This window comes from Triticum dicoccoides, chromosome 5B, assembly GCF_002162155.2.
Source record: "Triticum dicoccoides isolate Atlit2015 ecotype Zavitan chromosome 5B, WEW_v2.0, whole genome shotgun sequence".
NCBI lineage: Eukaryota > Viridiplantae > Streptophyta > Magnoliopsida > Poales > Poaceae > Triticum > Triticum dicoccoides.
Genome location: NC_041389.1, coordinates 57,664,221 through 57,686,266, shown reverse-complemented (window position 1 = coordinate 57,686,266; position 22,046 = coordinate 57,664,221). Strand labels below are relative to the sequence as shown.

Here is a 22,046-nt window from a genome sequence, read left to right as displayed (position 1 = left end):
CGAAAATTTTAAATTCAAACGCTCAGAGTGTAGTTAAATAAGGGCCATCTCTTCTATTTTAACGAAAGTGGTCGTGGCCTAGTGCAACGCCAGCCTTTCCTCAACAGCACGTTGTGGGTTCGAATCTTGACACACGCTTTTTAATTTCTTTTTGATATGCAAAAGTTAAAAAAAGCTACAAATTTGTTGGACTGGACAGGTGTCGAACTCGTGACCTTTTAGCAAGGGGGAGTTCGGCTTGAATAGCCACTACGCCAAGAGCAGATAAGTGATAACTATGGGAGTTAAACCTCTATCAATATCGATTTCAAAAATATTTGAATTCAAAATTTAATTTCAAATTTCGTTTGAATTTTTTCCGGTGTTTCGCGGTTACCATGGTAACCGCAAATTCCGGTGCCCCTCGAGAAAAAATGTCCACTTGGGATCCAAAACTTTGACCGGGACGTCGAGGACTATGACCTCAGGCTGTCTGCCGCCACGAGCCAGCGGTCCGCGGAGCCGCTGAAGGAGCTCCTCCTGCAGCTCAACGGCACCCCAGGCGTGCCACCGGTGACCTGCATGCTGCCGACGGTGTTGATGAGCTTCGCGCTTGTTAGACTGTATTTACATGTGTATATTGTAACGTTGTATACCACCTCATTATATATATATATATGTGATAGGCCACCCCTAGAGGGTTGTGTCGGTTCCCCCCAAAGCCTATTGTCTTACATGGTATCACGCTAGGTTACGTCCGCTTCCGCCTAAAAACCCTAAACCGCGGCCGCCGCCGCCGCCGCCACCGCCGCCGCCGCCGCGCCCGCCATCGCCATCGCCCGACTTCTATGACGTCCGCCGCTGCGTCCGGCTCCACCGCCACCGGTTTTCTGCCGGCCCCCCTCGCGGCACTTCTCTCGAGGCCGCTGGATGCCACCTCCCTTCAGGCGCCGATCGGGACACGGAGCGTCGGCTCCCTCTTCGCGCTCCCGCCGCCTGCTACTTCGCTCGGGCAGGCGCTTGTGGCCCACACCGCCGCCGCCCCGTCAACCGCGGCTGTCGCGCCCTCGGCCACTGCGCCGCTGGTGGCGGAGGACGTCGCGCTGGCAGGCTTCGCGGCGTCAACCGCGGCCATCGCGCCCTCTGTCACCGCGCCGGCTGCCCCTCTGAGTGTCTCCACGGTGGTCTCACCTCAGCCAGTCTCCTCGATGGGATCGCAGCCGCCGCCGCCGTTTCACTTCGGCCATCTCATCACCATCAAGTTGTCATCGGACAATTACATCTTCTGGCGCGCGCAGGTTCTTCCGCTTCTTGGGAGTCACTATCTGCTTGGGTATGTCGACGTCTCTCTCCCTTTCCCTCCTGCGCTGGTTGACAGCGTGCACGGTCCGGTCTATAATCCGGCTCACCGTGTCTGGACAGGGCAGGATCAGGCGAACCTCTCCTCCATCCAGGGGTCGCTCTCTCCGGCCGTTGCTGGGCTTGTTGTCTTCGCCAAGACGTCCCACGAGGCATGGACTATTCTTGAGCGCTCGTTTGCGGCACAGTCGCAGGCTCGTGTATCTAGGCTCCGTCGCCAACTTGGGGAGTGTCAGAAGCTTGTCTCCACCGCCACTGAGTTCTACAACAAAGTCAAGAGTCTCGCCGACACGCTGGCCTCCATTGGACAGCCCCTCACCGACTCGGAGTTCAACTCGTTTATTGTCAATGGTCTTGATGAGGAGTATGACGCCCTAGTCGAGACCATCAATGAGAGAGGCAACTCCACGCCCATGCCAGCACACGAGGTCTTTTCACGCCTCCTGCTTACTGAGCAACGAGTCGAGACGCGCCGGTCCAGGGGCAACGGCGCCCTCTCGGCAAACGCCGCCACCAAGGGTGGTCACTCCTCTGCTTCATCCAGGGCTCCTTCGGGGCAGTCACCACCACCCGCCTCGGCCCCTCCTCCTACTGCGACGCTACCAGGGGCTGGAGGTCCACGTGTGTGCCAGCTTTGTGGTCGCGATGGGCACTGGGCCTCGAAGTGTCACAAGCGCTTCCAGCGGGGTTTTCTTGGTCTCGACAATGACGGGAAGGATACACGCAACTTTGCTCTTCAGGTCGCCATGGCTGATCGTTCGCCGCCGCAGAAGCCACAGGGACACACTCAGTCCTACTCCATTGATCCCCACTGGTACATGGACTCTGGGGCGACAGAGCACCTGACCAGTGAGATGGGGAAGCTTCACACTCGTGAACCCTACCATGGCTCCGACAAGATCCACACCGCCAATGAAGCAGGTATGCACATCTCTCATATTGGTCAAGCATCACTTCTCACTAGACATGCCAATAGGAGTCTTCAACTTCGCAATGTTCTTCGAGTTCCATCTGTGACACGTAATCTTCTTTCAGTTCCTAAACTCACTCGTGATAATAATGTGCTTTGTGAATTTCATCCTTTTGATATTTTTATTAAGGATCGGGGCACGAGGGACATTCTTCTTAGTGGGCGGCTCTGCCAAGGTCTCTATCGTCTGGAGCATCCTGGCGTTGCTCGCGTCTTCAGTGGAGTTCGGGAATCTCCGTCACAGTGGCATGCTCGTCTTGGTCACCCGGCCACACCTATTGTCCGGCATGTTTTGCGTCGTCATGAGCTTCCTAGTGTGTCTAGTAATAAAGATGTAGCAGTGTGTGATGCTTGTCAGCAGGGGAAGAGTCATCAACTTCCTTTTTCGGAGTCCAGTCGTGAGGTGAAACATCCTTTAGAACTTGTGTTTTCAGATGTATGGGGTCCTGCTCAGACTTCTGTTAGTGGTCATAATTACTATATCAGTTTTGTTGATGCTTACAGCCGCTTTACCTGGCTTTATCTTATCAAACGTAAATCTGATGTGTTTGACATTTTTGTTCAGTTCCAAAAACATGTTGAACGCCTTCTCAAGCACAAAATTGTTCATGTTCAGTCGGACTGGGGTGGCGAGTATCGCAACCTCAACTCCTTCTTTCAGTCGCTTGGGATCACTCACCGTTTAGCATGTCCACATACACATCAGCAGAATGGTTCAGTAGAACGTAAGCATCGTCACATTGTTGAAGCTGGTCTGACTCTTTTGGCCCATGCATCTGTTCCGTTTCGTTTTTGGAGTGATGCTTTCACCACTGCATGTTTTCTCATCAATCGTACTCCCACTCGTGTTTTGAATATGAAGACTCCCATTGAAGTTCTCCTTAATGAACAACCGAACTACACCTTTCTCAAGGTATTTGGGTGTGCTTGCTGGCCCCATCTCCGTCCATATAACAAGCGTAAGCTCGAGTTTCGTTCCAAGAAGTGTGTTTTTCTTGGTTATAGCTCTCTCCATAAAGGATACAAATGTCTTCATGTGCCCACTAATCATGTCTACATCTCTCGGGATGTTGTGTTTGATGAGCATGTTTTTCCCTTTGCCAAACTCCCTGTGTCCACTACCGAGCCACCTGTCATGCATTCATCCTCTGTTGCTTCTGACCAATTTGATGATGTTGCATATTCTCCTCTATTGTTGCCTAACCATGGTGCAGGCACTGGTCGTGGGGCTCGTTTGGAGATTCTGGAAGTGCCATCTTCCTCTTCGTCGCCATCTCCTTCATCCTCGGCACCTTCTGTTGTGCATGAGGAGCACATGGCGCCCCTGCATGGCCTCGGTTTCCGTGCTCATGCACGGCCGATCGACGTCCTGGCCCGGTCGCCTCTGGCTTCTGGGCTGCCTTCGCCATCGTCGCGCCCTACAACCCCGCCGACTGGGCCGGCCTCCTCGGTCCCCGTCTCGCCCAGGGCGTCGGGGCAGTCATCACCAGGCCTGGCCTCGCCCGCCCCTGCCTCGCCCAGGGTGTCTGGGCCCTTCTCATCAGGGCCGGCCTCGCCTGCTCTCGCCTCGCCAAGGCCGTCTGGGCCGGTGTCACTGGAGCTGGCCTCGCCCACTCTCGGTTCGCCCATGGCCTCTGAGCCCCTGTCGTCGGGCCAGTCTTCGCCATGCAGCCCGGAGTCGTCTGTCCCGAGCTCGCCTGAGGTGATTCCTGCATCTCCGGCGACCGTCAAGTCTCCGTCACCTTCGCCTCCGCCGGCTCCTGCTGCTGCTCTACGTCCACATACGCGCAGTCGGAGTGGCATTTTTCAGCCTAAGCAACGTCACGATGGCACAGTTGCTTGGTTAGCGGCGTGCATGTCTGCTGCTCTCGCAGATCCATCCTCTGAGCCACGCACGTATCAAGCTGCTATGCGCATTCCTCATTGGAGAGAGGCCATGGAGCAGGAGTATCAAGCGCTTCTAAGCAATCAGACATGGACTCTTGTTCCTCCACAATCACGGGTAAATGTCATTGATTCCAAATGGGTTTTCAAAGTGAAGAGGCATTCTGATGGGTCCATTGAGCGCTATAAGGCTCGTCTGGTTGCTCGTGGTTTTCGACAGCGTTTTGGACTTGACTATGAAGACACCTTCAGTCCAGTGGTCAAGCCTACTATCATCAGACTTCTTCTCTCTCTGGCTGTTACTCGAGGTTGGTTTCTTCGTCGGCTTGATGTTCAAAATGCTTTTCTTCATGGTGTCTTGGCGGAGGAGGTTTACATGCGCCAGCCTCCGGGTTTCTCTGATCCGGATCGCCCTGATCATCTCTGTCGTCTGTCCAAGGCAATTTATGGTCTGAAGCAGGCTCCTCGTGCTTGGCATGCTCGTCTTGCAATGGCTCTTCGTGCTCATGGTTTTGCATCATCAACTGCTGACTCCTCATGGTTTCTTCTTCAAAGGCCTGAGGTTACTATGTACTTGTGTTGGAAATATGCCCTAGAGGCAATAATAAAAGTATTATTATTATATTTCCTTGTTCATGATAATTGTCTTTTATTCATGCTATAACTGTATTATCCGGAAATCGTAATACACGTGTGAATACATAGACCACAATATGTCCCTAGTGAGCCTCTAGTTTACTAGCTCGTTGTGATCAACAGATAGTCATGGTTTCCTGGCTATGGACATTGGATGTCGTTGATAACGGGATCACATCATTAGGAGAATGATGTGATGGACAAGACCCAATCCTAAGCATAGCACAAAGATCGTGTAGTTCGTTTGCTAGAGCTTTGCCAATGTCAAGTATCTCTTCCTTTGACCATGAGATCGTGTAACTCCTGGATACCGTAGGAGTGCTTTGGGTGTATCAAACGTCACAACGTAACTGGGTGGCTATAAAGGTGCATTACAGGTATCTCCGAAAGTGTCTGTTGGGTTGGCACGAATCGAGACTGGGATTTATCACTGCGTGTAAGCGGAGAGGTATCTCTGGGCCCACTCGGTAGGACATCATCAAATGCGCAATGTGACCAAGGAGTTGATCACGGGATGATGTGTTACGGAACGAGTAAAGTGACTTGCCGGTAACGAGATTGAACAAGGTATTGGATACCGACGACCGAATCTCGGGCAAGTAAAATACCGATAGACAAAGGGAATTGTATAAGGGATCGATTGAGTCCTTGACATCGTGGTTCATCCGATGAGATCATCGTGGAACATGTGGGAGCCAACATGGGTATCCAGATCCCGCTGTTGGTTATTGACCGGAGAACGTCTCGGTCATGTCTGCATGTCTCCCGAACCCGTAGGGTCTACACACTTAAGGTTCGATGACGCTAGGGTTATAAAGGAAGCTTGTATGTGGTAACCGAATGTTGTTCGGAGTCCCGGATGAGATCCCGGACGTCACGAGGAGTTCCGGAATGGTCCGGAGGTAAAGATTTATATATAGGAAGTCCTGTTTCGGCCATCGGGACAAGTTTCGGGGTCATCGGTATTGTACCGGGACCACCGGAAGGGTCCCGGGGGCCCACCGGGTGGGGCCACCTGCCCCGGGGGGCCACATGGGCTGTAGGGGGTGCGCCTGGCCTACATGGGCCAAGGGCACCAGCCCCAAGAGGCCCATGCGCCTAGGGAACCCTAGAGGGAAGAGTCCTCGAGGGGGAAGGCACCTCCGAGGTGCCTTGGGGAGGATGGACTCCTCCCCCCCTCTTGGCCGCACCCCTTTCTTGGAGTAGGGGGCAAGGCTGCGCCTCCCCCCTCTCCCCTGCCCCTATATATAGTGGAGGGGAGGGAGGGCATCCACACCTGAGCCTTTGGCTCCTCCCTCCCTCCCGTGACACCTCCTCCTCTCCCGTAGGTGCTTGGCGAAGCCCTGCAGGATTGCCACGCTCCTCCATCATCACCACGCCGTTGTGCTGCTGCTGGATGGAGTCTTCCTCAACCTCTCCCTCTCTCCTTGCTGGATCAAGGCGTGGGAGACATCGTCGAGCTGTACGTGTGTTGAACGCGGAGGTGCCGTCCGTTCGGCACTAGGATCATCGGTGATCTGAATCACGACGAGTACGACTCCATCAACCCCGTTCACTTGAACGCTTCCGCTTAGCGATCTACAAGGGTATGTAGATGCACTCTCCTTTCTACTCGTTGCTGGTCTCTCCATAGATAGATCTTGGTGATACGCGTAGGAAAATTTTTGAATTTCTGCTACGTTCCCCAACAGTGGTATCAGAGCTAGGTCTATTGCGTAGATTCTTTGCACGAGTTGAACACAAAGTAGTTGTGGGCGTTGATGTTGTTCAATATGCTTACCGTTACTAGTCCAATCTTGTTTCGACGGTATTGTGGGATGAAGCGGCCCGGACCGACCTTACACGTACTCTTACGTGAGACAGGTTCCACCGATTGACATGCACTTGGTGCATAAGGTGGCTAGCGGGTGCCAGTCTCTCCCACTTTAGTCGGAACGGATTCGATGAAAAGGGTCCTTATGAAGGGTAAATAGCAATTGGCATATCACGTTGTGGTCTTGCGTAGGTAAGAAACGTTCTTGCTAGAAACCCATAGCAGCCACGTAAAACATGCAACAACAATTAGAGGACGTCTAACTTGTTTTTGCAGGGTATGCTATGTGATGTGATATGGCCAAGAAGAATGTGATGAATGATATGTGATGTATGAGATTGATCATGTTCTTGTAATAGGATTCACGACTTGCATGTCGATGAGTATGACAACCGGCAGGAGCCATAGGAGTTGTCTTTATTTTTTTATGACCTGCGTGTCATTGAAGAACGCCATGTAACTTACTTTACTTTATTGCTAAATGCGTTAGTCATAGAAGTAGAAGTAGTCGTTGGCGTGACAACTTCATGAAGACATGATGATGGAGATCATGATGATGGAGATCATGGTGTCATGCCGGTGACAAGATGATCATGGAGCCCCGAAGATGAAGATCAAAGGAGCTATATGATATTGGCCATATCATGTCACAACTCTATTTGATTGCATGTGATGTTTATCATGTTTATGCATCTTGTTTACTTAGGACGCCGGTAGTAAATAAGATGATCCCTTACAAAATTTCAAGAAGTGTTCTCCCCTAACTGTGCACCGTTGCTACAGTTCGTCGCTTCTAAGCATCACGTGATGATCGGGTGTGATGGATTCTTACATTCACATACAACGGGTGTAAGACAGTTTTACACAGCGAAAACACTTAGGGTTAACTTGACGAGCCTAGCATGTGCAGACATGGCCTCGGAACACGGAGACCGAAAGGTCGAGCATGAGTCGTATAGTAGATACGATCAACATGAAGATGTTCACCGATGATAACTAGTCCGTCTCACGTGATGATCGGACACGGCCTAGTTGACTCGGATCATGTGATCACTTAGATGACCAGAGGGATGTCTATCTGAGTGGGAGTTCATGAGATGAACTTAATTATCTTGAACATAGTCAAAAAACCTTTTGCAAATTATGTCGTAGCTCGCGCTTTAGTTCTACTGTTTTAGATATGTTCCTAGAGAAAATATAGTTGAAAGTTGAAAGTAGCAATTATGCAGACAGTAGATAGCTTATGTCCTTAATGCACTGCTCAGTGTGCTGAACCCCAAACGTCGTTTGTGGATGTTTCGAACATCGAACATACACGTTTTGATAACTACGTGATAGTTCAGTTAAACGGTTTAGAGTTGAGGCACTAAAGACGTTTTTCGAAACGTCGCGGAACATATGAGATGTTTCGAGGGCTGAAATTAGGATTTCAGGCTCGTGCCCACGTCAAGAGGCTTGAGACCTCCGACGATTTTCTTAGCCTGCAAACTAAGGAGAGAAGCTCAATTGTTGAGCTTGCGCTCAGATTGTCTGAGTACAACAATCACTTGAATCAAGTGGGAGTTGATCTTCCAGATGAAATAGTGATAGTTTCTCCGAAGTCATTACCACCAAGCTGCTAGAGCTTCGTGATGAACTATAACATATCAGGGATAGATATGATGATCCTTGAAATATTCGCGTTGTTTGACACCACGAAAGTAGAAATCAAGAAGGAGCATCAATTGTTGATGGTTGATGAAACCACTAGTTTCAAGAAGGGCAAGGGAAAGAAGGGATACTTCATGAAACGGAAAATCAGCTGCTGCACCAATGAAGAAACCCGAGGTTGAACCCAAACCCGAGACTAAGTGCTTCTGTAATAAGGGGAACAACCACTGGAGCAGGATTACCCTAGATACTTGGTAGATGAGAAGGCTGGCAAGGTCGATAGAAGTATATTGGATATACATTATGTTAATGTGTACTTTATTAGTACTCCTAGTAGCACCAGGGTATTAGATACCGGTTCGGTTGCTAAGTGTTAGTAACTCGAAATAAAAGCTACGGAATAAAACGGAGACTGGCTAAAGGTGAGCTGACGATATGTGTTGGAAGTGTTTCCAAGTTTGATGTGATCTAACATCGCATGCTCCCTCTACCATCAAGATTAGTAATAAACCTGAATAAGTGCTCTTGCACCTAAAGGAATGGTTTATTGAATCTTGATCGTAGGGATACACATTTTCATGCCAAAAGATATAAGATAGTAATGATAGTACCACTTACTTGTGGCACTGCCATGTAAGTCATAATGGTATAAAACGCATGAAGAAGCTCCATGATGATGGATCTTTGGACTCACTCGTTTTGAAAAGTTTGAGACATGCGAACCATGTCTATTGGTGTATATGCATGAAGAAACTCCATGCAAATGGATCGTTTGGACTCACTTGATTTTGAATCACTTGAGATATGCAAATCATACCACATGGGCAAGATGACTGAAAAGCCTCGTTTTCAGTAAGATGGAACAAGATAGCAACTTGTAGGAAGTAACACATTTTGATGTGTGCAGTCCAATGAGTGCTGAGGCATGCAGTGAATATCGTTATGTTCTTACTTCACAGATGATTCGAGTAGATGTTGAGAATATTTACTTGATGAAACACAAGTCTGAATTATTGAATGGTTCAAGTAATTTCAGAGTGAAGTAGCAGATCATTGTGACAAGAGGATAAAATGTCTATGATATGATCATAGAGATGAATATCCGAGTTACGAGTTTTGGCACACAATTAAGACATTGTGGAAATTGTTTCGCAATTAATACCGCCTGGAACACCATAATGTGATGGTGTGTCCGAACATCATAGTTGCACCCTATTGGATATGGTGCGTACCATGATGTCTCTTATCGAATTACCACTATCGTTCATGGGTTAGGCATTAGAGACAACCACATTCACTTTAAATAGGGCACCACGTAATTCCGATGAGATGACACCGTATGAATTATGGTTTAGAGAAACCTAAGTTGTCGTTTCTTAAAGGTTTGGGGCTGCGACGCTTATGTGAAAAAGTTTCAGGATTAAGCTCGAACCCAAAGCGGATAAAATGCATCTTCATAGGAAACCCAAAATAGTTGGGTATACCTCCTAATTCAGATCCGAAAGCAATATGGATTGTTTCTAGAATCGGGTCCTTTCTCGAGGAAAAGTTTCTCTCGAAAGAATTGAGTGGGAGGATGGTGGAGACTTGATGAGGTTATTGAACCGTCTCTTCAACTAGTGTGTGACAGGGCACAGGGAGTTGTTCCTGTGGCACCTACACCAATTGAAGTGGAAGCTTATGATATTGATCATGAAACTTCGGATCAAGTCACTCCCAAACCTCGTAGGATGACAAGGATGCGTACTACTTCAGAGTGGTACGTAATCCTGTCTTGAAGGTCATGTTGCTAGACAACAATGAACCTACGAGCTATGGAGAAGCGATGGTGGGCCCGGATTCCGATAAATGGCTTGAGGCCATAAAATCCAAGAGAGGATCCATGTATGAAAGCAAAGTGTAGACTTTGGCAGAACGGCTCGATGGTCGTAAGGCTAATGAGTACAGATGGATTTCAAAAGGAAGACGGACAATGATGGTAAATGTCACCATTAAGAAAGCTCGACTTGTCGTTAAGATGTTTTCCGACAAGTTCAAGGAGTTGACTACGATGAGATTTTCTCACTCGTAGCGATGCTAAGAGTCTGTTGGAATTATATTAGCGATTACTGCATTATTTATGAAATCTTGCAGATAGGATGTCAAAACATTGTTTCCTCGACGATTTTAATGAGGAAAGGTTGTATGTGATACAACCGGAAGGTTTTGTCAATCCCGAAAGATGCTAATAAGTATGCAAAGCTCCAGCAATCCTTCTAAGGACTGGAGTGAGCATCTCGGAGTTGGAATGTATGCTTTGATGATGATCAAAGATTTTGGGTTTGTACAAAGTTTATGAGAAACTTGTATTTCCAAAGAAGTGAGTGGGAGCACTATAGAATTTCTGATGAGTATATGTTGTTGACATATTGATGATCAGAGATGATGTAGAATTTCTAGAAAGCATATAGGGTTATTTTGAAAGTGTTTTTCAATAGAAAACCTGGATTAAGCTACTTGAGCATTGAGCATCAAGATCTATAAGGATAGATCAAAACGCTTAATGGTACTTTCAAATGAGCACATACCTTGACATGATCTTGAAGGTGTTTAAGATGGACCAATCAAAGAAGGAGTTCTTGCCTGAGTTGTAAGGTACGAAGTTAAGACTTAAAGCTCGACCACGGCAGAATAGAGAGAAAGGACGAAGGTCGTCCCCTATGCTTAAGACGTAGGCTCTTCAGTATGCTATGCTGTGTACCGCACCTGAAGTGTGCCTTGCCATGAGTCAGTCAAGGGGTACAAGAGTGATCCAAGAATGGATCACAGGACAGCGGTCAAAGTTATCCTTAGAAATTAGTGGACTAAGGAATTTTTTTCTCGATTATGGAGGTGGTAAAAGAGTTCGTCGTAAAGGTTACGACGATGCAAGCTTGACACCTATCTGGATAGCTCTGAGTAGAGAGACCGGATACATATAATGGAGCAATAATTTAGAATAGCTCCAAGTAGAACAGTTGTTTGGAATAGCTCCAAATAGAGCGTGGTAGCTGCATCTAGGAGATGACATAGAGATTTGTAAAGCACACACGGATCTGAAAGGTTCAGACCTGTTGACTAAAACCTCTCTCACAAGCAACATGATCAAACATAAAACTCATTGAGTGTTAATCACATAGTGATGTGAACTCGACTACCGACTCTAGTAAACTCTTGGGTATTAGTCACATGGCGATGTGACCTGTGAGTGTTAATCACATGGCGATGTGAACTAGATTATTGACTCTAGTGCAAGTGGGAGACTGTTGGAAATATGCCCTAGAGGCAATAATAAAAGTATTATTATTATATTTCCTTGTTCATGATAATTGTCTCTTATTCATGCTATAACTGTATTATCCGGAAATCGTAATACACGTGTGAATACATAGACCACAATATGTCCCTAGTGAGCCTCTAGTTGACTAGCTCGTTGTGATCAACAGATAGTCATGGTTTCCTGGCTATGGACATTGGATGTCGTTGATAACGGGATCACATCATTAGGAGAATGATGTGATGGACAAGACCCAATCCTAAGCATAGCACAAAGATCGTGTAGTTCGTTTGCTAGAGCTTTGCCAATGTCAAGTATCTCTTCCTTTGACCATGAGATCGTGTAACTTCTGGATACCGTAGGAGTGCTTTGGGTGTATCAAACGTCACAACGTAACTGGGTGGCTATAAAGGTGCATTACAGGTATCTCCGAAAGTGTCTGTTGGGTTGGCACGAATCGAGACTGGGATTTGTCACTCCGTGTAAGCGGAGAGGTATCTCTGGGCCCACTCGGTAGGACATCATCAAATGCGCAATGTGACCAAGGAGTTGATCACGGGATGATGTGTTACGGAACGAGTAAAGTGACTTGCCGGTAACGAGATTGAACAAGGTATTGGATACCGACGATCGAATCTCGGGCAAGTAAAATACCGATAGACAAAGGGAATTGTATACGGGATCGATTGAGTCCTTGACATCGTGGTTCATCCGATGAGATCATCGTGGAACATGTGGGAGCCAACATGGGTATCCAGATCCCGCTGTTGGTTATTGACCGGAGAACGTCTCGGTCATGTCTGCATGTCTCCCGAACCCGTAGGGTCAACACACTTAAGGTTCGATGATGCTAGGGTTATAAAGGAAGCTTGTATGTGGTAACCGAATGTTGTTCGGAGTCCCGGATGAGATCCCGGACGTCACGAGGAGTTCCGGCATGGTCCGGAGGTAAAGATTTATATATAGGAAGTCCTGTTTCGGCCATCGGGACAAGTTTTGGGGTCATCGGTATTGTACCGGGACCACCGGAAGGGTCCCGGGGGCCCACCGGGTGGGGCCACCTGCCCCGGGGGGGCACATGGGCTGTAAGGGGTGCGCCTTGGCCTACATGGGCCAAGGGCACCAGCCCCAAGAGGCCCATGCGCCTAGGGAACCCTAGAGGGAAGAGTCCTCGAGGGGGAAGGCACCTCCGAGGTGCCTTGGGGAGGATGGACTCCTCCCCCCCTCTTGGCCGCACCCCTTTCTTGGAGTAGGGGGCAAGGCTGCGCCTCCCCCCTCTCCCCTACCCCTATATATAGTGGAGGGGAGGGAGGGCATCCACACCTGAGCCTTTGGCGCCTCCCTCCCTCCCGTGACACCTCCTCCTCTCCCGTAGGTGCTTGGCGAAGCCCTGCAGGATTGCCACGCTCCTCCATCATCACCACGCCGTTGTGCTGCTGCTGGATGGAGTCTTCCTCAACCTCTCCCTCTCTCCTTGCTGGATCAAGGCGTGGGAGACATCGTCGAGCTGTACGTGTGTTGAACGCGGAGGTGCCGTCCGTTCGGCACTAGGATCATCGGTGATCTGAATCACGACGAGTACGACTCCATCAACCCCGTTCACTTGAACGCTGCCGCTTAGCGATCTACAAGGGTATGTAGATGCACTCTCCTTTCTACTCGTTGCTGGTCTCTCCATAGATAGATCTTGGTGATACGCGTAGGAAAATTTTTGAATTTCTGCTACGTTCCCCAACAACTTGTTGGTCTATGTAGATGATATCATTTTGGTCAGCTCCTCTCAGTCGGCTGCTACTGCGCTTGTTCGCTCACTTGGTGCTGATTTTGCGGTCAAGGATCTTGGGAAGCTTCATTACTTTCTTGGTGTGGAGGTTACTTCTCGTGCTGCTGGCCTTGTTATGACGCAGAAGAAGTACTCTCTGGATTTGTTGCAGCGAGCTGGGATGCTTAAGTGCAAACCGACGACTACACCCATGTCTACCACTGATAAGCTCAATGCTGTTGATGGTGTGCTTCTTTCTTCTTCTGATGCGACAGAGTACAGGAGTATTGTTGGTGGGCTCCAGTACTTGACGATCACGCGACCAGACATTTCCTATGCTGTTAACCGAGTCTGCCAGTATCTGCAGTCACCCCGTGACACTCATTGGTCTGCTGTTAAGAGGATTTTGCGCTATATTCGTTTCACGGTGGCTCATGGTTTGCATATTCGGCCATCTGACTCTGGTTGTCTTTCAGCATATTCTGATGCAGACTGGGCTGGCAATCCGGATGACAGGCGATCCACGGGGGGGTATGCTGTCTTCTTTGGCTCTAACCTGATTGCCTGGAGTGCTCGGAAACAGGCTACTGTCTCGCGTAGCAGTACTAAGGCTGAGTATAAGGCTGTGGCCAATGCCACATCAGAGATCATCTGGGTACAGTCCTTGCTTCAGGAGTTAAGTATACCCCAATCACAGCCTCCTGTTCTTTGGTGTGATAACATCGGTGCTACATACCTTTCTGCAAATCCGGTATTCCATGCCCGAACGAAACACATTGAAGTTGACTATCACTTTGTGCGTGAACGTGTCTCTCAGAAGCAACTACAGATCAAGTTTATTTCTTCCAAGGATCAACTTGCTGACATCTTCACCAAGCCATTGCCTTTGCCACAGTTTGAGACTTGCAGGCGCAATCTTACCCTTCTAGATTCATTAGAAAGTGGCTAAGATTGAGGGAGGGTGTTAGACTGTATTTACATGTGTATATTGTAACATTGTATACCACCTCATTATATATATATGTGATAGTCCACCCCTAGAGGGTTGTGTCGGTTCCCCCCAAAGCCTATTGTCTTACAGCGCTGGACGTGGCGCGGGAGCTGGGCGTGCCGAGCATGGTGCTCTGGACTTGTAGCGCTGCATCGCTGATGGCCCACATGCGGCTCCGGGAGCTAACGGAAAGAGGCTACGTGCCACTCAAAGGTAAGACCTCGAACCAATTTATATAAAAAAAGATCGATGCTGAAGGGGTCACTCATCTCCAATATGCGGATGACACTATCATTATGGTAGACCTAAATGAATCCTGCATCGCTCACCTCAAGTTTATTCTTTTGTGCTTCAAGGCACTGTCGGGTCTCAAAATTAACTTCTCTAAAAGTGAGGTCATAGTTACTGGTGTGGATAATATCGAGGCCTTAAGGGTGGCCCACCTCCTCAATTGTAAGCTGGGACCTTTCCTGTTTAAATATCTGGGCCTCCCTATCTCCCCTGATATGCTTTATGAGAAAGAATTTGCTCCTGCCGTGGCTAAAGTGGGCAATAGGGTCCTCCTTTGGCGAGATAGATACAATACTAATGCTGGGAAAGTGGCGCTGATCAACGCTTGCTTATCCTCCTTATCAATGTTTTTCATGTGCTTCTATCTGCTCTCGGTTGGCACGCACACATGCTTTCATAAGCATAGAGGTGTTTTCTACTAGAATGTGGCAGACAATAGGCGCAAATATAGATTTGTCGGGTGGAAACTTATGTGTAGACCAAAAAACCTTTGGGGTTGGGCATTATTAACACTACCATCATGAATAAATGCCTACTGATTACATGGTGGTGAAAAATTATGACAACAGGAGTTGGATCCTTATGGTTCTCTGTCCTTCAAGCTACGTACTTCCCTCTTTCTATCCCGTTGTTTGCTTCTGCGCATGGAGGCTCACAATTCTGGAAGGATTTGGTCAAAGTTAGGCCTTTGTTTTTGGCCCATGTTAAGTTTGTTGTCGGGGACGGCTTCTCTGTTTGCTTCTAGCTTGATTGGTGGTGTGGAGACTCACCTCTGTCTGTGAGTTTTCCCACATTCTTTTCCTATTGTCCCAACCCAAACATCTCAATCGCCGAGCTCTCGGCTAATAATTGGGACTTGGTCTTTTCGTCATTCCCTATCTCATGTAGATTTTGAAGATTGGCAAAGACTTACTGTTTTCTTCCCTACGCTCTTGGAGAACGTGGACTCGGTGGTCTAGCCCCATACCTCTCCAGTTCATTTTTCGGTTAAGTATTTATATTCAAAGCTTGTTGGCGGATCTCCCACCAACAGATTTAATCTGGTTTGGCGGGCTCGTATTCCCCCAAAGGTGAAGATCTTCATGTGGCAAGCTTTTCGAGGGCGTTTGCCCGCGGCGGACCAGGTCCATAAGAGGAATGGCCCGGGATCGGATTTCTGCGCCCACTACGGTGCTTTGGAGGACACGAATCACATTTTTTTTCCACTGTGTTTTGGCCAAGTTGGTCTGGAGATGTGTTAGATCCTGGCTCCAGGTCTCATGGGACCCCTCATCCTTCTCTAAGATTCGGGCCCTTGCTAATTCTTTGACTGGCGTTTCTAAAAGGGTCTTCTGGGTTGTCCTTGGAGCTATGTGCTGGTCTTTACGGACGACTAGGAATAAAATTTACCATCGACCATGTTTTCCCTGCTAAGCCTGCTGATTGCTTATTTAAATCATGTATGTTCCTGTAGCAGTGGAGATCATTGACTAAGACGGAGGACTGGGATGCTCTTGATCTCCTGATATCTAAAGTGCGGGCCTCGGCATCTTCCCTAGCCAGACAGGAGCATGTTGCTTAGTTGCTTTGGCGTTGACTAGTTGCTGGCTATGTCATTCTTAGTTCCTCCGGCCTGCGTGCCGTACGTGTGCTGGCCTGGGAGCCATGTATCTCTCCTTTAAACTTCAGGTGAGCCCGCGTTTGGGGCAACATTTCATCTGTCTGTTTCGTTGGTTGTTAGTGTTCGAACTCTGTCTGGTGTCTTTATCTATAAAGTCGCACGCATGCCTTTTATCTAAAATCTCCACGGGAGATCCTGATTATGCACTTAGTCATACATTGTACTGTTGTTGAGCAGATTGAGTGGTAAGTGTGGCCTTGTAAGTCGGGACTTCCGCCCCTCTGAGATGAATTCTCAATAGTCCCGCGATGAGGGATATTTTACATCGGGACTCACGACGATGAGGTCCAACTCCTCTCTCTCTCTCTCTCATTCTCTCTCTCTCTCTCTCTTTATATATATATATATATATATATATATATATATATATATATATATATATATATATAGGACAAATTTTATCTACAAGCAGTGGTAGTTACCTCCTAATTATCTGTGTGCCACGTGTCCTTCTACACCGATGTGCAAACGGGTTAGTGGATGAATAATGATCCATTAACATTTCACTCTCAGTAGTTAGTTGAACAACACGCTAGTAGCCCGACCGCATGCACCGTATATCACTGCGTGGATAAGTGCTAGCTGCTTTTTTAAACACCGGATAAGGGTTAGTTAGCGTGACTTACGTACTGCACCAACTAATATTCGAAACATCCTCTTGTTCCTCTATGGTATATTTGTTCCATACATATTCTACCCCCGCTGGATAGTCTCAATATACATACTCCATACACTATATATAGTATACTTGTCCAGCTATATTATAGGTACATACTATATACTTCAGAAAAAGTAGAATATATATACTCCATATATACTCTATATACAATATATTCGTCGAGCTATGTTATACATACTATATACTTCAGAAAAAAGTAGAATATATATACTCCATAGTCATATAGATTATGAAAAGTATGATGTATGCCTTACAGTTGTTGGAGGCATGGTGTATAGAGTATGTACGCTCTTAAATTGGAGTATAGAGTATGATGTTTAATTGAGGTTTACAGTATTAAGACAAGGATCGAGTATATCAATGGAATTAAAAAGAGAGCGTATGTATACGTAATAGTAGTATGTTAGCGTGCATTCCGTGGAATTTCCGAGGCACTCTCACATGCATGCATATAGTATGTATATTAGAGAAAGGGAGTATGTAGATTACAAAAAGAGACTATATGTAAGAAAAGTAGTATGGAGTATAATAATTAAAAGGTAGTATGTAGTATTATCTCGCGAAAAAAAGTATGTAGTATTATCTCTTGCTACAAGAAATATAGTATGTAGTATTATCTCTTGCTACAACAACAAATTAAAGATACGGAGCCAACATATACACATTGATGTACTACACAGATAATGTAAGTAGTTCATCCATGATTCCATCGACCTCTACGTGACATCGAATGATCATATACAATTTATTCTGTTGTTTCCCTCCGGTCATGTGCCCATCTTATCATTCCTGAACTTTGTTTAGCAACTCTTAATCTGTGATCGGACGTATACGTTGGTGCAGCCGCCGCCGCCATGCTGGAGCAATCACGTCCCTCTACCATGTGTCTCCACTTCTCACCATCATCAGGTATGTCAGAAGTGCCGGAGCAGTACTGAACAGTACGTGGTGCAAGTGCGGAGCCAACATAGTTGGTGGATATCAGCGGCGTCGCCATGGCCACATATCCGATGGCGACGTACTTTGAAATGTTGAAAAGTATCCAACAAAATATAAAAGAATTAGTATTAGCATTTGGTAGCCCGGCAACAACAGCAGACGAGTGATGTCCCGGAAAGCAAGAATGCGCCCGGCCACGGATATCAACGCCATGTTGTCGTCGATGATAGGGCCGGTGTATGTACGCATGATGCCGTCTGTCTCACTTCAGGGATAAAACTCGCATGAAGGCCGTGCATTTGTATATATCTTGTCCCCAACCTGGAATTAACAGATAAAAGATGAATTGTTCACATTTTCCAAGCATATGGATCACGAAAGACAAAAAATCCGTTGCAGATGGGCCTCTTTTTTTTCTGATTGTGTAGTCCTGATCTGAAGCATGAGCACCGGTCTTGGCATCCATAGGTCACACGTACATATGCTAAATCTAGAGAAGTAGAGCAAGATGGAGCAAAGATTACCCCACAAAAAAAGATGGAGCAAAGATTAACATATGTGTTTTGGGATGGATCACCGTAATAACTCCACATGCTTACCTGCCGTGAAACATGACGCCAGCGGCGGCCGCGATGCCGACGGATATATTTTAAAGGCTAGCCTCATTTGCTTTGACTCGAGGTAGTTATATACTATGATAAAACTAGCCATATAAATTGGGAGGGTGCGGCTGGATATTTAATCGGGTTGAGAAAATCTAGCTACTTCCAAAACCGTGACCCGTTAATCAGCTTCCACACATGGATGGCATCCGACGGCAGTAAGGGTGGTGGTAACTACCACTAGGTGGTAGTATGAAGATAGCTCCAACGGTGAATTCCTAGTCTGACAAGGTATCAAAAATAGCTCTAGATTAGATTGTTGTGGAACATGGGTTGGTGACGGTGAAAAAATTGCTCAATAAATCTTTTTGGAGGTTTCGAGAGATTATAAAGGCATAGTATCGAAACTTGATGAACATGGCCGAAGAGAAACCTGTGGGTTGTTGTGGCCGCGGGCAACAATGACGCCTTGTGGGCTTCGTCTCCTCCCTGGAGGCATTGTCATGGCCATGTCCATCCCCTGATCAGGCACCGGGGGAAACCTTAGGCTCGGTTTGCCGGGCCATGCAGCGTTGGCGCCATGGCGTCGTCCTCTCCTTGGAGATGCTGCTTGCGTGCTCAGGGTGTCTTCCGGAGGAGTAGCTGGTGTGGGTTGCCTCTTTTGCCTCCGCGGCGAGGCTTGGGGCGCCGTGTTGTCATGTGTTGGTTGGTGTTGTGAGCATGGGCATCCGGGATGCAATGCACTCCATCTTCGACGCTTATTTGTGATGTCTTCCCCGAGTCAGGCTAGCTCCTTCTGTCCACTTGTCGATCTCCTAGGTGCTAAGAGTGTAGGGTGCGTTGATCTAGTTTGGTTTGGAGTTTTTGCATGCTCCAATTGAGAAACAATAAAAAAAAATCCGTTTCTCAAAACTCAATGTGATTTTTACAAATCTTTGCCTCGAAACATTGCCTTAATTTATTCAAAAAATAATAAAACATTGACTTATTATAAATTTTCGAGCAACTTGGCAAACCTTTGTTTTTTGAGCAACTTACAGTAAACTTACTAGTATTTGTTTCATTGTTTGTACTGTTATTACATACGTATGTTTGCAGACGAGAGCTGCTTGACGAACGGACACCTGAGTAGAACGGTCATCGACTGGATCCCGGGCATGCCGCGGATCAGCCTCGGAGACACCTCCAGCTTCGTCTGCACGACCGACCCGGACGATTTTGGCCTCCGTTTCAACATCGTGGAGGCCAACGGCTGCACCAAGGCCGGCACGCTCATCCTCAACACCTTCGACGACCTAGAAGCCGACGTCCTCGCCGCTCTCCGCGCCGAATACCCGCGCATCTACACTGTCGGTCCCCTAGGCCCCCTCCTCAACCACCACCTAAGGCCAAGGGACGACGACGCCTCGGGCTCCGCCAGCGGCCTGGGCCTGTGGAAGCAGGACAGCGAGTGCCTCGCGTGGTTGGACACGCAACAACCGGGCTCCATCATGTACGCCAACTTTGGCAGCCTTACGGTCCTCTCCACCGACTAGCTCGCCGAGTTCGCGTGGGGCCTCGCCGCCAGCGGCCAACCGTTTCTCTGGTCCATCTGGGACAACCTCGTCCCCGGCGCAACGCCGGCGCTGGCTTGAGCTCACTGCCGGCGGAGTTCGTCGCGGCGACTGCAGGGCGGTGCTTCCTGACCACGTGGTGCCCGCAGGATCAGGTGCTAGGGCACCCGGCCGTGGGGTGCTTCCTGACGCATAACGGGTGGAACTCGACCTGCGAGAGCGTGGCTGCCGGAGTGCCGATGGTGTGCTGGCCGGGGTTCGTCGACCAGTACACCAACTGCAAGTACGCCTGCGAGGTGTGGGGTGTGGGCGTCCGGCTTGACGACGAGGTGAGGAGGGAGCAGGTGGCTAGCCACGTCAGGCATGCGATGAAGGCGGAGGACATGCGGGGGAGCACGGCTGGGTGGAAGGTCAACGCGGAGGAGGCCGCGGCGCCCGGCGGGGTGTCCTGGGAGAACCTGCGGAGCATGGTCAAAGAGCTCGGCTCTGTCAATGCTGAAGTTTGAGGAGTTTGACTGATCGATCAGGATCTTTTATCGGGGTCAGTCCGGCTCCGTCTGCAACTGCATCGGTGATGCCAATAAAGTATTCCCTGTAAGCCACTGCTCGTAGCCTATTCACTTACTTGGTAACTTGGTAGTATTATGAGTATGGCTGGTTTCCGAGCAGGACAGGACAGAGAGAGCGGTTGGATGGATGGATGGAAACGATCTTGTGGAGACGCGCTCGCGTGCACTGAAACCAGCGAGTCGATGGATGGCACGCTTCCTTCCCTTGCATTCCCTTTTCTTCTTCTTCTTCTTCTCTTCTAAGGCCCTGTTTGGTCTTAGGAATTTTTTTAGTCCCAAGTCCCTAAAAAGTCCCTATCTTTTTGGTTCCTGAGACTTATAAGTCCCTATAAGACCATATTATAACTATAAGTCCATATAAGTCTCTCCTTGAGAGTCTTATTTCATAAGTCCCAACTGCCCACTTTAAGTCCCTAGTCCCTCCTATTTGGTTTAGATGGGACTTATAGGGACTTTTTTAAGTCCCTAAGCCAATAAGTCCCTGGAAACAAACACCCTTTAATTCTCTTCTCCGTTGCGAGCGAGCGCAAACTCCACATCTCCTCTTTCTTTAATTTTCCCCACGACACCAACCTCTCCTACTTCCCACGCCGGCGCCGGCGAGGGCGAGGAGACCTCAATCGCCTGCCGTAGCCTCACGCTGCCATCCGCGCGCGAGTCCTCAAGCCTCACGGTCCCGGACCACCACCCAATCAACCGACCAACACGGCCGCCGTCGATTCAGACTCGAATTCCGAGCCCGAGCCAGGCAGCAACCTTTCTCCCATTCTGCGCGTCGCCGTCTCCCACGTGAAGCTCGACCGTCGCCGTTGCCCGACCTTTCAGAAATCCACCTACCGCGGAGGGAGCCTAGCTAGTACCTACCTTCCCCGGTTTCGCCCATGGTGATTTTGGTCGACGGAGCCCGTACCCCAAAAGCCACCGCCAGAGCTCCCATCCCAACCTCTCCCTCCGGGGGTCGTACATACCACGTCGTGGCAGTGCACGTCCATGCATGCATGTGCATGTGCTCCATCGGCGCCCAAGACGTACGGCGGCGACAATCGTTCTCCCAACTGCACACGTCTACGCCGGCGATGGTGCCAGCCGCGCGCACCTAGTGCACGCTACTGTGATGTGATCGGCGACCAAAACGGCGCCATATGGATCGTCGCCACCCTGATTATTAATTTCACTCAACCAACAGCCAAGGAATCGTTGGTCGTCTTCCCTGCCTCCGGCATGGCTCCACCGTGGCCGTGGCCCCATCTCCTCCTCCTCCTCCTCATTCGGAAGGAATCTACATGCCATCGGCGGCTCCACCTCCAGCCGGACCTCCCTCCCCGCCGTTCCGCACCCTCCCGGACCACCACGTCCGCCGTCGACTCCGGCCGGTTCGAATTCCGAGCAAAGCAGCAACCTTTTCTCCCATTCC

At 48.6% G+C, this 22,046-nt stretch overlaps 1 pseudogene; it reads left to right on the top strand.

Moving 5' to 3' along the window:
* Positions 1-20,569, top strand: part of LOC119309031 — a 21,198-nt pseudogene extending 629 nt beyond the window's left edge.
* Positions 20,570-22,046: the final 1,477 nt, after the last annotated feature.